Here is a 16,101-nt window from a genome sequence, read left to right as displayed (position 1 = left end):
AACATTCAGTGGTTGTTAGTACTACGTAACGTTCATCGAAGACTTCTCCAGACATACCTAGATTTATCCCATGCACCAGAAGAGTGAAGTGTTCTCGCACTTCCAGAAATTCAAGAATGAAGTCGAAAAGGCAACCAATCGTCATGTACGATGCCTTCGATCGGACGGCGACAAAGAGTACTTCTTTGGCGCCTTTACCGCATAACTTCGACAAGAAGGAATCCGGCGGGAGTTTACTTGTTGACACATACCTTAGTAGAACGGAGTAGCCGAACGCAAGAATCGGCACATACTCGAGGTGGCAAGGGCAATGATGAATGAGAAACATCTGCCAAAATCATATTGGGCTGAAGGGGCGAATACGGTCGTCTACCTAATGAATTGCTGCACAACATCAGGAGTGCACGATGTTACCCCCTGCAAAAAGCTCTATGGGAAGAAACCGGATCTATCCCACGTCAGGATATTCAGTTCAATGGCATATGTACATATTCCTGAAGAGAAGTGGGAGAAGCTCGATCCCAAGTTGGAGAAATGTATACTCGTAGGGTACTCACTCAAGCAAAAAGGGTATAAGTGCTTCAATCCTTCCACCAAGAAGGTACGAGTGAGTAGGGATGTAGTATTCAACGAGTCGGCATCTTGGTATACAGTCGAATCAGCCCTATCCGACATAGTTGAAACCGAGTTCGACACAGATGCAGAGGAGGATGATTGACCGAGGCTCACATCAGTGGAAAGTCCAATCTCAACCAGGTTGAGTGGACCACAAGAGCCTCCAAGCGACCAAAGCACGTTGTGGCCAAGTCCGAAGATGGATACCAAAGGTAAGGCCAAAATGCCTGAGTACGAAGACTCAAATGGAAATGAATCGACTCACTCACACGACAGTGAGTATGGAAAAGGTTCCCAAAATTTTGGTCGTCAAAAGAAGTTCAACAATCTTATCGACAATTATCTCGCCTTTTAAAGGGTAATGCCATCGTTTTCCCTACTTTGCATTGTAGAAACCATTTGTTAATGTCAATGTTGTAAAGCCATTTTCTTTGGGGTGAATTGTCAGTGTGAAGGGCTCCCAAACTTAAATTATGAAGAGTTTTATAATGTCCCCAACATTAAATCCATTCTTTGAAGAGGATGGTCTTAGATTTATATTGTTTGTCTCCAACTTAATACATGTATTTTCTATTCTGAATTGGACATTTGTTATTGTCTCAATCCCTGCATGGTTTTTCATAATTCCATTTTCGTTGTTTTTTGTATTAAATAAATTTGGAAGTTTCATATTTTAATAGCTACAAGCCTACAAGTTACAAGTATATCAAAGTGATGCACTTACCTTTGTCTCTAAATGTAGCGATGAATAAATATGTATAACATGCTCATATTAAATGTAGTGATGAATAAACATGTAAGATATGCTCAAATTAACTTAAATAGGGTTTGTAATTTCGATGCCATATTATTATACCTAGACTTTGTAAAACCTTTCTAGACTTAGGTTTCTTCATGCAATGATCTCATTGGTTCCTTTTTTATAATAACAAGCATACAATCATGCATTATCTTCCAAAAGATTAACCAATCAATCAAACTTCAGAATCTCCCTTAAAACATAAAGTTCCCAATATGAGAGAATGGTATGCATGTTAAGTTCCTAACGTTACAATTAGAAGCATAAATACCATAAACTACCTTGTTAATATTGAAAATATAAAGTCTAGACCTAGCCAAACCTAAAATATAACTATGGTGATATATTATCATAATAAAATGCATTAAGTACACTAGTTTTTTTTTACTAGGGGTCCAATTGAAATTTTAACTATTTTATTATTTATTTTACACGTAATAAATATGACCTATCTATGTAACATTATAGGTTGCTAGGTACATCTAATAGGTTAATATTCCATTGATTATAATGTTGCATGATTCACTCTTCTAGAACTAAAATTCTACATGTAGTTTTTGGAAGAAATAAAAAATCTACATGTAAATAGAATAAATATGTGGTGGCTTTTGATAAGGCGATTAAATTATTATGAAAGGCTGTGATTGAACAAACACGGTATGTCCTTTGAACCTTCCAAGTTCCCTTGTTTCACATTCGTTTAGGTTGCACAATTAAATTTATGTCACTTGTAGAAAGGATTTTCAAGATGCGCATCAACTATTTCCTTAGTGGTATAAAGTTAGTACTTTGTCCTCTTTCGGTTGACAATGCAAAAATACCACAATGTATTCGAACAATAAAATTCAATCCACCAACGTGTAGATTTGTATTCAAAATGCACGCATGCCTAATGACATGCTCTCTCTCTACCTCTACCATGGGATATGTAGTATCTTTGTTTGAGGAAATTTACTTAATCCAAAAGTATTTCCACTACTTTATGACTTTCACAGCACAAACTTGAATCCCTTTGGCCATAACTTAAATATATCTCAATGATCCAAAATAAACTATTTTTTTTAATAACAAAAATTCAAGCATTCTAGTGTTGGCGGATTGACATGATTTCTAACTCATTCCATCACCCAAATTAGCTAGAAGGATCCTTTATATTAACTTATTCTCAATGGTCAAGAAATTTTAAATAAGCTTGAACCATTTGCGCATGAGTTTTTTAAAGCAAACCTTTTTTAATTAAAATAAAAAAATTGTCTAAATTGATAGTCAAGAGATAGTATTACTCCCAATTATAACAACTTAGAGAATAAAAATACTCGAAAATATCTATGAATGAGGGATCCACTTTAAACCACTCCTCTTTGCCTTGAAACCTTATGAAACATGAATAAGGAAACACCATCACATTATATTTAGGGAACTTCTGCTTTCTCAAAGCAATGAATGATAAGGCACAACTTGCTTCATAAGGCATCAATAGATTACTTTGTGAATGAGGTTGTTTTGCAACGCCAATGTATCGCAACATGATGAAGCTCATGCTTCACATATCATATAACATATATTGCATCTAACTACAAAACCATATTCTTTGTTGAATAGAGAAACCATATTCTTATAAGTTAATTATAAAACTTTATAGAAGAGCTTTTCCTAATTGTTCATACTCATGGTTTAGTATATGAGGTTATGGGTTCGAGCCTTATAAATGTCACTTGATATGACATTTGAATTTCTTTTAATATTGTAAAGCAATTGCTTCACGACAACGTGAGCCTCCACATTTTTCCCGTATCATGTGGTGTTGCAAAAGACCTTCTTTATAGAGGGATTTATCGATGCATCATGAAGCAAGTTGTTGCATCCCATCTTCCAAACCACATTTTCATTTCTTGCATCTAATCATAATATAAAATCTGGCTACTATGTGTCTTTTGGATCTTTTTGCTTGTTTCCTATTAGATTGTAGGAAGTTGAATACATTACATGTAGTGCATGTGTGTCACGTGCCGATCACACATCACCTGCATTACAAGCATTTCATGCACTCTCACATTCATTGCATGCATTTGAAACCTTATATAAATATAAGGAAAGCAAGTATGTAGGCATCAATCAATGAAATAATCAATGAAGATAACTCATTTGTAAAGTACCTTGTCTCTCAAGATTGAAGTCTAGGGTTCAATCGAAGTTTGATAGAGATAAAGTACCATCTTTACGATTGAGCACTTTTAACTTTGGTAATCTTGTATTGTAATTTGTCAATAGAATAAAACTTATTTTTATCATATACTCTTTGCCTCTTGCATCATACACTATCTCCATCCCTTTTCATTACAAACTCTGCTCGCACAAAACCCCGACAGTTCGACGCATCAATCACAAACTGTACGACAATGCTTCACACATTATATTACATATGTTGCACCTAACTACAAACCTAGATTCTTTATCAATTGCATGCACTAATACATGTGAGACGTCATGTTTATACATAAGCAAGGAGACTAATCGACTATGTGCATTTTTCCTTAAACAAGCCAAGAGTTTGGGTAATAGAATTTGGTACAATGCTCTATGTTTGATCACATTTGATTATGCATTCCACACAAACTCAACCTAATCTTCCATGAATTTCTCTCACAATTACAATGTGCTCAATCACAAAATTCATTAGTAAAGTCCTACTTAGGGATTGGCAATGACCCAACTCAAGCCTAAATCGGTTTAAAATGTCTTAGCAGCTTAGGAGCTTAGCTCGGCTTGAGCCTTGCCAAACCAGTTCAAACCGGTTAAGCCGTTTATCTTATTTAATAATTAGGGTTTAGAAAGATAGAAGTTAGAATTGTGTGTGTGTGTGTGTGTGTGTGTGAGAGAGAGAGAGAGAGAGAGAGAGAGAGAGAGAGTGCATAGTGGATGAGGACAAGGACCTCCTTCTTGTTATATACATTGTTTCTTCTTTTTGTACATATAGATGAAAACTTAGTTGAAGCTCCAATTCTCTCCGAATTAGACCTAGGACCAAGGATGTGGCAAGCTCGACATGAAGGTGGTTGAGGGATGGGCAATAGCAATCGAGAGGTCATGGAAGGGTTACATCAACAGATTAATCGTAGTATTCTACAGAGAGTCGTGGATGTGGGACTCGGAGTTGAAGGACTTATCGGTGGTAAGGCCGAGGGGGGTGGGAATTATGAAGAGGAGAAGAAGAGTAGGAGGAAGTGGTAGAGATGTTTTTTTGGCTTTCTTCACACCTTTTAAGGTTATTTGTCCCAAACCAATTCACAAATTAGTTCCCAAACTGGTTTAGACCAAACTGGTTTAGTGATTGGTTTGGTTTAGGTTTGAGAACCCCAAAACGGTTTAGGCTTGACTACTCACTGAACCGTTGCCGTTTAGGTTTGCGCTAGGCCAAACCGGTTAAGCCTAAACCGAACCGTTGCCGATTCGTAGTCCTACTTACATTGACATGTATTATATGAAAACATTATATATATATTTATCTCATGGGTCATATTTCAACCTTGAACGTGATAATAAAAATGATATCTCTCCCTCTCTCTTGACCCAACGTGCGAATGATACTAGATAGTTCGTTTATTCAAATGTTGTGACATTGCATCTCACTTTCTAAAGGTGAAACGCCAATGTACTCTCATAAAAAAGGAGACAAATTGTCAAATTTGCTCCCATTTGTCATTTTTGGTCCCTTGAGGACATTAACACACCACCGTGATAGTAAATGAAGCATACAAATGTATCTGCTTGAGACAAAGTGGCATGAAGTATTCAAACTCGTCTCATTGACAATTGTTCTATAAACCTTGATATTTATTTTGTGGATTCTTCGAGCCATATTCCTAAGCTATCAATTGCTCCATCATATTTGAATTATAGATGGCTTTTTTGGAGTAATTATGTATAGAACAAGAACATTTCAACAAAAAAGAAATAAATATATGGATGAAGAAGCATTTATTTAACATTATGAAACTCACATCCTCACACATCAACGAAAACTTGCATAATTCTCTTTATTTTTGTCATAATTGTAAATTTGTTCTAAGATCTCCCTACCACTACGCCATCCTTTTTGTAAGCTTCCATGTACTAAAAATATTGCTTAGATACCAATGTATCATCCACCATGGCCACAACTCAAATAATCTATAATCGTGGAGGCATATTTCTGTAATGTTTTTATTTATTGAATTTAGAAGACTTGTCCTCTCTTATTTAAATCTATATCTCTCTGTGTGCTGAAAATCTTTCTAGCATAATTTGTCATCTTCCCAAATTCAATATTCTAAATGTCTTTTTGTTGCACTACATGTTAGTGTCTCTCTTTTGACATGCAAATCCTTCAGGGTATTAAAGTAGAGACATTTTAAACTTATGTTTGCACAATGAACATTTGTATGCAATACAATAACATAAGATGTTTCTAGTATTTGAGTGCAAGGCACTAAATTAAATGAATGTCCAAATCTCATTGTATTCCCGACATGTTTCTCTTTAAACATTTTAATAGTAGACTTAAGAAATGATATCCATAAACATAAGTTTTGCAAGAGTGAACCTGCGGAATTGTGCATTCCAATTTATCACACTTTAACACAATCCCTACATTTATCACAACAACAATAACATATTCCCTACATTTATCATTCCATGAAAAATTAACAAATTACAATCCACACCACAATGTTAACCATGAGATTATTAAATGGCTGAGGTAAAGACTTAGAAGACCATCTAGGGAGCTAATTTGGTGGACTTTGTTTCCCACAACAAGCCTCAAATGGGATAAAACAAGCTTGCCATAAAGGATAGCAAGGAATCAATGTCATGTTGTGAATGTTGCATGCATGCACAGACTCGCACACACTCACAAACATTTTTTCAGGTTATTTATTATGATATGGAAAATCTCATGGTCATGAGTAAAAACACAAAGCTCCAAATTGTTGATGCAAAATCTCATGAACATGTTGCAAACAAATGTATGCATACACACACATTTTTTGGAGGTAAAATGTGTGATGTGGATAAATGTCATTATCACATGTAAAAGCTCCAAAACTATGTTTTCAAGCCAGCCACCTAGGCATGTTATATACGATGATCAATGAATTCCGCAAATGACAATGCTTGATTGTGATTTTATGAAACTTAACAAGTTTCACGTTGTCGTGAAGATTTCTGGCTACGGTGAGAAAATCGGGAGGGACAAATAAAATGGGGATGTGCAACGTTGCACATGCACTTGTAAATTTGTGTTGTAAGAATAAGTAAACAAAATGTAATGGGAAGGGTAATAATCTAAGGTGCTAAAGGTGCACCACGAAGTTCGTAGAGGCATCAATGTGATGTGCACTTTGTAGAGTACGAGGTGAGTAATGGGCATAATAGTATGTGTGAGGAGTGTGAGCTAAGGCCTCATCAATCCCTCCTCCTAGAATCTAAGCAAATATCCCCATTGAATAAAGGGGATTTTTAGTCTCTCCTTTTTGTAACAGCTTTCTCTCCTTATGCTATAAAAGGAGAGGAAGGGGCACCATTGAAGGGGTTGCCTATTTTTGAGTGAGAAGAGGTATACCACTTAGGTCGAGGGTTTCTATTCGATTTAGGGTTTCTTCTAGGGTTTCTTCATCTCTTTCTTTACTTATCCGATTAGGGTTTACATTCTACTTATGTTTTGAGTTCGGCCCACGAGGCCGCGGTTGTAATCGCATTGCGGCTTTCATGCCCATAATATACATAAGTTCATAAATCTTGTCTCTTCTACTTTCTCTACCGTGTTAATCTCTTCCACTCTGCTCATACCCGTCTTCCCATCTACTCTCTAGTCTGAGGCCCCCATGGTCCTGCCTTATTCTACACGCACGTGCGGAAATACGCGACATCTTTGGTGAACCCGACGTGAATAGGTGGCAAGGGAGAAAGAGGACGGAAGAGGAAGACATCACGGAAATAATGGCGAGGATGGTGAGGGATTTTGCAAGACAAAGAGAAAGACGGGATGAGGGATATGAGTATGATCGATGCGAGTTCGGTCTATGGGTAGCATCGGTGAAGGCTCCTCAGAGCGCAATGAAAGCATTCTGAGGGTTCAAGCTTCGTTTTGCTCAACTCTCGGACCGGGATCGAAGATTGGTGGGGGCGGAAAAGGTCCTACTATTTTTAAAGTCAGTCAATGAAAAGGGGAGAATGGCCATTTTATCCGAACTCGAAGACGATGAAGGGGCGTACGGCCTCACTGAGGATTGGAATGAGGTAGAGAGGGTATGCCGACGACACGAGGAGATGTGGTCGTCCGCAACACAGCCCGCAAATGGTGGCGAAAGGAGGATGGTGAGTGACTACGCGTCACCGCCGACAGAGGAAAGCTTACCATAGAATGGTTCGGTGGAGCTCGACATCGAAGCCTTGGTACGGGAAGCGTACGAGATCGTGAAGGCACAAATCGAAGCCGAAGAAGGGTCTACTATGGAGACGGGCTAGAGACAATCAGAGGATGCGGAGGAAGAAGCCTCCCTATGCATGGACAATGGGGCCTATGTGGAGGCCGGAAGAGCGTACGACGGTGACATGGGAGAGGGTGCGGAGCAAGCGATCCTCTCTTCTTGCGGTGAATGGACGGCCATGGATGAGATCGGTGACTACGGAGCGGGGAGCGCCACTTCGAGAGTGGGCAGAGGATTCGGGACACGGTGGCCCGAAACATCAAGCGGGGAGGAGACAAGTGGTGGTGCCGGGACCTTACCCACACCGATTCTAGAGACTCCGGCGTCTGGCCCGAGAGCCGGTGTGAGACCTAGAGTGACGAACGGTAGCAGTGACAAGGCGGGCAACCGAGACGACAGCAAGGAGATCGAGGAAGAGGAGGCAACAAGCGTAATCGAGACTTCCGCGATCGGAGACGGGGTAGCCACGAACAATGACGTCCGGATGGAGGTGGCTACGGACATAACGAGCGGCGATGCCGGGATCTTGCCCGCACCGGTTCTAGAGACTCCGGCATCCGAACTGAGAGCTGGTATGAGACCTAGAGTGACGGACGGTGGCGGTGGCAAGGCGGGTGACTGAAACGAAGAGGAGGATGTGAGGCCCGGAACGGGCATATACGAAAGGACCAAAGGGGAGGCCGAGAGCGGCAATAAGGAGAGAGTTGGGAACCGACCGGACCAGAAGGCGAACCGGGAAAAGAATGAAGCGGGGGCTGGTCAACCGGGCCCGAACCGAAGAAGAGCCGGCAAGACTGGAAGTGTTCGGCCGAACCCTTACCGGCCGGTTATGATTATGGAAGGAAGCCGATCAAACCGAAACATGATCGGTTGGGACCGAACCGGGCAAGGACCAAGCTGGCATGATTGGAGATCGAGGAGGATGAGTCGCAACACATGGTGGGAGCCGGTGAGCGCGAGAAGGAGGCCAAGCGTGTATGACGACTACGGTTCCGTGAAAGACCAGAAACGGGCGGGACACTCCACACCATGGTTGTTTACGTACCCGTATTTAACGTTTAAATACATATAGTACCTCATCATTTGTATAGTATGTACTATACCTCAATGTTGTTCAGTCAAATATCATGTACATTTGTCCAATACGGTATTTAATGTATTTATAAAAAAATAGGTATAATACGTATTTATAAAGAAAATGTAAGTAAAACCCCAACAAAAAGCGAAAGAAAAAAAAGATTTTAATGAAAAAGAAGCCAAAGGAAGGAAGGAAGAAGAATAGAAGAGACAACGATGAAGAAGAAGAAGAAGAAGAAGAAGAAGAAGAAGAAGAAGAGAGAAAAGAAGACATAAACCTGTCCTGAGTGTGATAATCGTAGAAGATAGAAGAAGAAGAAGAAGAAAACGAAGAAAAGACAAACCTATCATGAGTGTGATAATGGTAGATGATTCCTCAATCTATGAAGGCATAATTGTAAATAATTACAATTTGAAGTAGAACATCGTGATACACACTCACACTGATTTATAGAATAAGGGAATCTCAACATCCATATTACTACAAGTATTTTAGGATGTGAAATGTTCAAATGTCTTATATGCATTTTAGGATGTAGAACTATATTGTACATCACAAAATTGTTTAAACATAGATGTATTTTACAATATTAGAGATATTTTTTAGAAAGGTAAATAATTTTCAAATTCTAGAAGTATTTAACGTACTATACGTAAAATACATATTTTATAAGTATTTAACATATTAAGAAAGCGTATTTAACGTATTTTTAAATTGGGAGGACATCAAATACGTACGGTATCCGTATCGTACCTAACGATGTCGTGACGATTTTCGGCTACGGTGTGAAACCGAGTGAGACGAATAAACCAAGGATGTGCAACATTGCACATGCACTTAGCAAATAAACCTAAGGCCTAGTGGCACTTGAGTTCATACAGAGGGGCGCAAGTAAGGTTTGAACCTTGCACCTCTAAGATACAAGATAATTGCCTTACCACTAGGACAACTATCATATAGTGTAGATTTTATCTATTTACTTTTCATATATGAATTATAGATGAAGCAACCATTAGAAAACCATGTGCACAAAACCATGGTTCTAAACCCATGGTTTGTGCATGACATAAGCAAAACCGTGTGCACAAAACCATGGTTTTAGCCCATGGTTTTGTGCATGTCACAAGCATGGAAAGACCTATAAAAGCCTCTAGTTGGGCTTGTGTAAGGGGGGCTCAATATGTGATATCACCAACACCACGATCATCAATATAATTATATTTGTCTTTATCTTCTTCATATATTTCTACTTCTCAAGTGTAAAATCTTTCTTCTTCTCAAGTGAACAAATTTCATCTAATCTCACATTGATCATCATCTCTTCGATAATTCTGCGAACATCCTCCCCAGTCCAAGACCCCGGTGGTCGCTCGAGTAGCACACGCACGCACGAATCTTCGCGACATCATTTGGTGAACCCGACGTGAAGAGCAGTAGGGGAGGACGAAGATGGATGGCGAATATCTTATGGAGGCAATGTCAAAAAGGATGATGGAGTTTCTAAGAGAAGGGAAAAGACGAAATGAAGCCCAACAAGCCGTTGAGAGGGTAGTCGGGCGAGTGAGCTATTTCAACGGTGCCGAAGTCCAAAGTTTTCTAAAAGTCTACATTGCGGAGATGGATTCAAGAGGTGTGAACGAAGCTATGAGGCTGGAGTACTTTTGTCGGGTGGTGTCTCAACCGATCTTCAAAGATGTAAAAGAGCTTCTAGAAGCTCATGATTCGTGGGCGACTTTCGAGAAGGCTCTATTGGAGAAATATGGCTATGAGAGACTGAAGGGACGAGATCGACGCAACTTCGACCAATGGGTGACATCGGCGAAGACCCACCAAGGCGCGACACAAGCTTTCGTAGACTTCGAGCGTCATTTTTTTCAACTCTCGGAGCGGGAACAAAGATTAGTGGGGGTCGATAAGGTCCTTATGTTTGTGAAGTCAATCGATCGAATGGAAAGGATGGCCATCGGCCTCAAACTCAAAGAAGATGATGGTGCAAATGGCCTCATCGAGGATTGGAGGAAAGTGGAAAGTGTATGCCGACTACACGATAAGGGGCGAGCGAGAATATCGATGACAACAAGACAGCCCATGAGGGATGATCGAAGAGGGGTGAGATGCAGCAACGTGCCACCAACAAAAGAAATAAAGCTTGAAAGGGAGACAAAACCGAAAGAGCACAACAACAAAGCAAAAGTTGCAGACCATAAAGGTCAGATTCCTAATGTCCTTGAGGTCTATACACATCATTTAAGTAATTGTCAATGTTCTTTCCCTCACTATGTATTGGAACCCAATGATTTACTATGTGCAAATGGGTATGTCAATGGATCCCCTGTACAATTTTTATTTGATTCGGGACGCTCACACAATTTTGTGAATGATCGTTTGGTTCAGATAGGGGGAATCCAACCCACTGTAAGTGATCACACCTATAGGGTGCACTTGGCTAATGGAAGAGTACAATACATCAATGGGGCGATTCATTCATTAGGAATTTCTATTGATACTTATGTAGAGGAAGTAGACTTCCATGTAATGAATCTTTGTACCACTGATGTAATACTGGGTTATCCCTGGTTTTATAATAAAAACTCTTCTTTGTCTATCGATTGGGTTTGTCATTCCATTTCCTTTGTACTAAACGATTGTACTCATTTTATTCAATGTGTTAAAAAACAATCTTTTTTGATTGTTTCCTCTCCATCAATATCCGAGTTGTCTTGTTCTACTTTATTTTATTATGTACTTGATCGAGACATTCACGTTTACCATATCGATAATGTCTCGATTCAATTATCATATTTTGAACAACAACAACTCGATGAAATTTTAAATGATTTTCGTGATGTTTTTCTGAGTGAACTACCACATGGGTTACCTCCTAAACATAATATAGACCATCATATAGATATTTTGCCTGGTGTTGCACCAATAATTATACCTCCTTATCGCTTAAGTCGATCCGAAGAGGATGAGGTATCTAAGCAACTCTAGGACTATTTACGAATGGGTTATATACGTTATAGTAAATCTCCATGGGGTGCACCTGTTCTCTTGGTATAAAAGAAAGAGGGCACATGGTGTATGTGTATTAATTACCGACGCTTGAATAAAGTGACGATCAAGAATTCATATCCATTGTCCCAGGCTGACGATCTAATTGAACGTCTCCAGGGAGCTCGTTATTTTACGAAACTTGATCTCCGTACGGGCTACCATCAAATTCGTATAAGTGAGGATGATGTTCCTAAAACGGCATTTCGTACGCTGTCGTGAAGAAAACCGTCCGTAGGCGGAATCGGCGCACCAAGGCGTGGGAACCGGTTCTTCACACGCGCACGCTCCAAGTTGTACATAGAAGCGAATTAGGAGGATAATCGGCAGGAACGGGCCCTAACTCAAGTGGAGACGAAGACCGCGCGAACAGTCTTTTCGGTCGCGCGCGCGAACTGTACGAGTCGGCGGCGTAACTACGCGGATGCGTGAAAAACGGAGCGGATCCCTGTCCAAAAGGGACAGGGAATAAAGCTGACAGGACGGCCTGCTCGTCGGCCTATATAAGGAGCAGGAAAGAGCTGTTGCAGGGATCTCGCGCGGAGAGGACGAAGTGCTGCCGAACCGATTTCGGAGCTCCTCTCTTCTCTGCCCTCTGCTCCATCGCGTACCTGTGCAGGTTTCGAGGAGGCTGCGCTGTTCCGTGGAACGCCCCGAGTGCGTCCTGCAGCACCTCCGACCTGTTTTCCCCTTTCTGTGCGTCGCGTCACACAGGGGTCGGCATCTGTTCGCCGCCCTGTTCGTTTTCGTTAGTATCTAATCCGAGCCCCACCGTGGGTTGTAATATTTTAGCCTGTTATTTTCTTGCATTCATAAGCACATATCTTTTGTTGTTGCGTCCATCTGCGTCGGCGTTTATTTGTGATCTCTGTTTGTTGGGCCGTGTCCCTGTGCAATCTCGGTTCTGAGTAAACGGGTCTGTCTCTCCCTCTTACTTCTCTCTCTCTTGCTCTTCGGTCCAAGACCCCCGTGGTCCCTCCTCCTTTCTGCACGCTAGGGCGTAGCAACCCCGACATCTTGGTGAACCCGACGTGAAAGAGGCGGCAGAAGAGCAGGAAATGAGGGGGTCGGATCTCGCAGAGGCCATGGCTTCGGCCGTGGATCGGATCGTAAACGCGCGCGAGGGCACCGGTGCCCTCGACAGAGCTATTGAGGCGGTCGTCGGCACGATCGGCCGGTTCGATGGGAAGGATGCCACGAAGTATTTGGCGTCCTACGGTGCAGAGATGCTGATGCGGGACATTCCGGAAGAAAGGCGTCTTGCCGGATTTCCCCGAGTAGCGATGCCGAGCATCCATGCGGAGGTGCTCGAGGTGCGGACGGAGAGCCGTACCTGGGAGGAGTTCGAAGGTCGGCTCCTAGAGAAATACGGGCTGGACGACGCGCTCCGGCTTTCGAAGCGAAGGTTCATGGAATGGGTGGAGTCCCCGGGGAAGGGAAGAAACGCGTCGGCGCTCCTCCGGGAGTTCGAGGAAAACTTTGCGCGCCTTTCGGCGCTCGACCGAACCATCCTGGACACGAGCCGGGTCTTGCTGTTTGTCAAGTCGGTCGACGAGCGGGATCGGGAGCAAGTGGGCTTCTTGCTGGAAACCGAAGACGGGCTCACTACCGACTGGGCGGCTGTCAGGAAGGTTTGTGGCCGTTTCGACAAACGGCGAGAATGGGCGGATAACGGTGCAACCGGGTCGGGCTCGGTCGCAGCAAGGAAGCTCGAACCAGCGCCACAGGTGCGAAAGGAAGAGACCCGAGAGTGGTTGGATACTGGTTCGGCTTCGACCGGCGTAGTCAGAGGCTCAACCGGAGGAGCGGCGCTGGAGGAATTGACGAAGGCGATTAAGGACCTCCAAATCGCGCAGGCCCGAAGGGAAGGAGGCGAACCGGCTCGTGACCGACGGCCGGCGGCAGGAAACAGGTGCATGTGGTGCGATGAAGTCGGCCACATTCGGAAGGACTGCGGCGACTTCGCGGAGGCGCTGAGGAACAGGGTGGTGTACCTGTGGGAAGGACGGGTGCATGCCAGCGACACCCGAAGGGCCCTGAGCCGAAACGACGGAAAAGGCGGTATGAAGAGGTTGATGGAAGAGGCGGCGGCCCGACATGCGGAAACCGTCCACTACTCGGCGTCGGCCGGTATTCGAGTCGGGGGCAACGAGGCCCGAAAGGAAAGCAAAGCCGGATTCTGGCCGACGATGCTGGAAGGCCTTGCCGGTGCAGGGCTTAAAAGGGAGGAATCGGACCGTGCGGAGAAACGGGTACGGGAGATGACCGGGTGGAGCGACCCGGTCGAGGAAAAGACGGGCTTCGTGGAAGCCGCTTGCCGGAACTACGAGGCTCTGGTAGAAGAGAAGCGGGTGGGGAAACCCGGGACGACCGGGCCCTCACAACGATACGAGACCCGGTCCGGGCCACGACGGGACGAAGCCGGCGGGGCCAGTACGCAAGATAAACCCCAGAAGGGCGGATACCGTCTGGGGACGGAGATAGAAAGAACCACTGACTTACGAAAGGTCCTGGAGGAACGGATCCTCGACAGCAAGGTGGAGCTGTCGCTACGGGAGGTGCTGGGAATCGCCAAGAAGGAGTTCCACGACTCCATCGTGGACTTGGTGAAACGGAAGAGGCTGTCGACGGAGACAGAACCGGAAAGACCGGTGGAAGTGCGGACGACGCACCTGGACGACATGGCGCTGGAAGACGAGTGGGCGGAGAGCCACTATTCGCGGCCACACTGGGCCCGAGCGACCACGGAAACCCCGGTAAAGATTGGCGATGTCCAGGAACCGGTAGTAGCTTTGGTGGACCACGGATCGGAAATCAACCTGATGTCCATGGACTTCTACAAGAAGGGCAAATGGCCGATCAACACCAAGCACGGGTGGAAGATAAGGGCGGCGACGCGCGCCACCGAGGAACTTCACGGGGCCTGCCCGAATGTACGGGTCAAGATCGGCGACGTCGAGATAGACCAGCACTTCTTCGTGCAGGAGTCGTCATCACACCCCGTCATACTGGGAGAGCCGTACATCACGGCGGCTCGAATGGAGACCAAGGTGCTGGACAACGGTTCGGCCTATGCGCGGGTCAAGAGCCAGGACGGGCGCCATTCGGTCCAGTTTTTGACGGTTAGGCCGAACCACGAGCGTAACCGCAACTCCCTCGGTTCCGATAACCGAGAGGATTTTTAGAGAGGGCTGCCAAGGCGTGGGGCCGCGATAGTCCGGACACCCCGGGAAAACCCCACACCTGTACGATAAAACCGAAGAAACCTTGTACCATAGGTAGGGAATTTTGGTTCTCCGACAGCGGAGCGTGTACGATAGTCGGCATCGGCGGCCGAGAGAAGACAAAGGCGGAGGGGAGACTTCGAGCGTGCGGAGTTCTCGGCCCGGACGAGGAAATCAACGGAGCCGTGGAGGCGGTCTCATTCGACGACACCTTGGGAATGCTGGGAAAGGTAATCGAAGAAGGCCTTAACGAAGACCGGACGATACCGGTGTGTTCCGAGGAGATGTACGAAGCCATCGCGGACTTCGGTCGAGGGCTTGAGTCAGTTCGGACGGCCCACGTAAGCACCAAGTACAAGACTATGGACCGGAAGGTAAGGCCAGTCGCGGCACCCTTGCCGGAGGACAGCGCGTCGAGAATCAAAGGGGTCGCATCGGACCCTAGTCTACGAGATCCGGCCTGCATAGGGCACACCTTCACCGACGAGACGCTCCGAGAGCTCGAAATCGGTGGGGGCGGGTTCCTACTGCCGGCGGAGGAAGATGTCACGGATCATAAACTCAAGAGACAACCAAGAAGATAACCAAATGGACAAGAAAGAAGATAGTACTAAAGGAAAGACTCCATAACTGGTGTTGTTCACCTTGAATTCCTTCAAGGTGAACTCCTCTATTTATACTACATGGCATGCACACTTGTTGCACGCATGTGAATCTACAATAGAGCATGTAGGTATGCATGCATGTGCCAAGTGTAAATACTACAAGGGAGCAACTATGCACATGATGCTAGCAAAATAATAAGGACCAATTACATATATAACTAGTACTAGATATCTTGGTTAACTCATAATAGTAGAT

The sequence above is a fragment of the Azolla caroliniana genome, unplaced genomic scaffold (assembly GCF_043228905.1).
Source record: "Azolla caroliniana isolate FFs.n. ecotype wild unplaced genomic scaffold, voAzoCaro1.0.p SCAF_15, whole genome shotgun sequence".
NCBI lineage: Eukaryota > Viridiplantae > Streptophyta > Polypodiopsida > Salviniales > Salviniaceae > Azolla > Azolla caroliniana.
Note: the sequence above shows the minus strand (reverse complement) of the source record.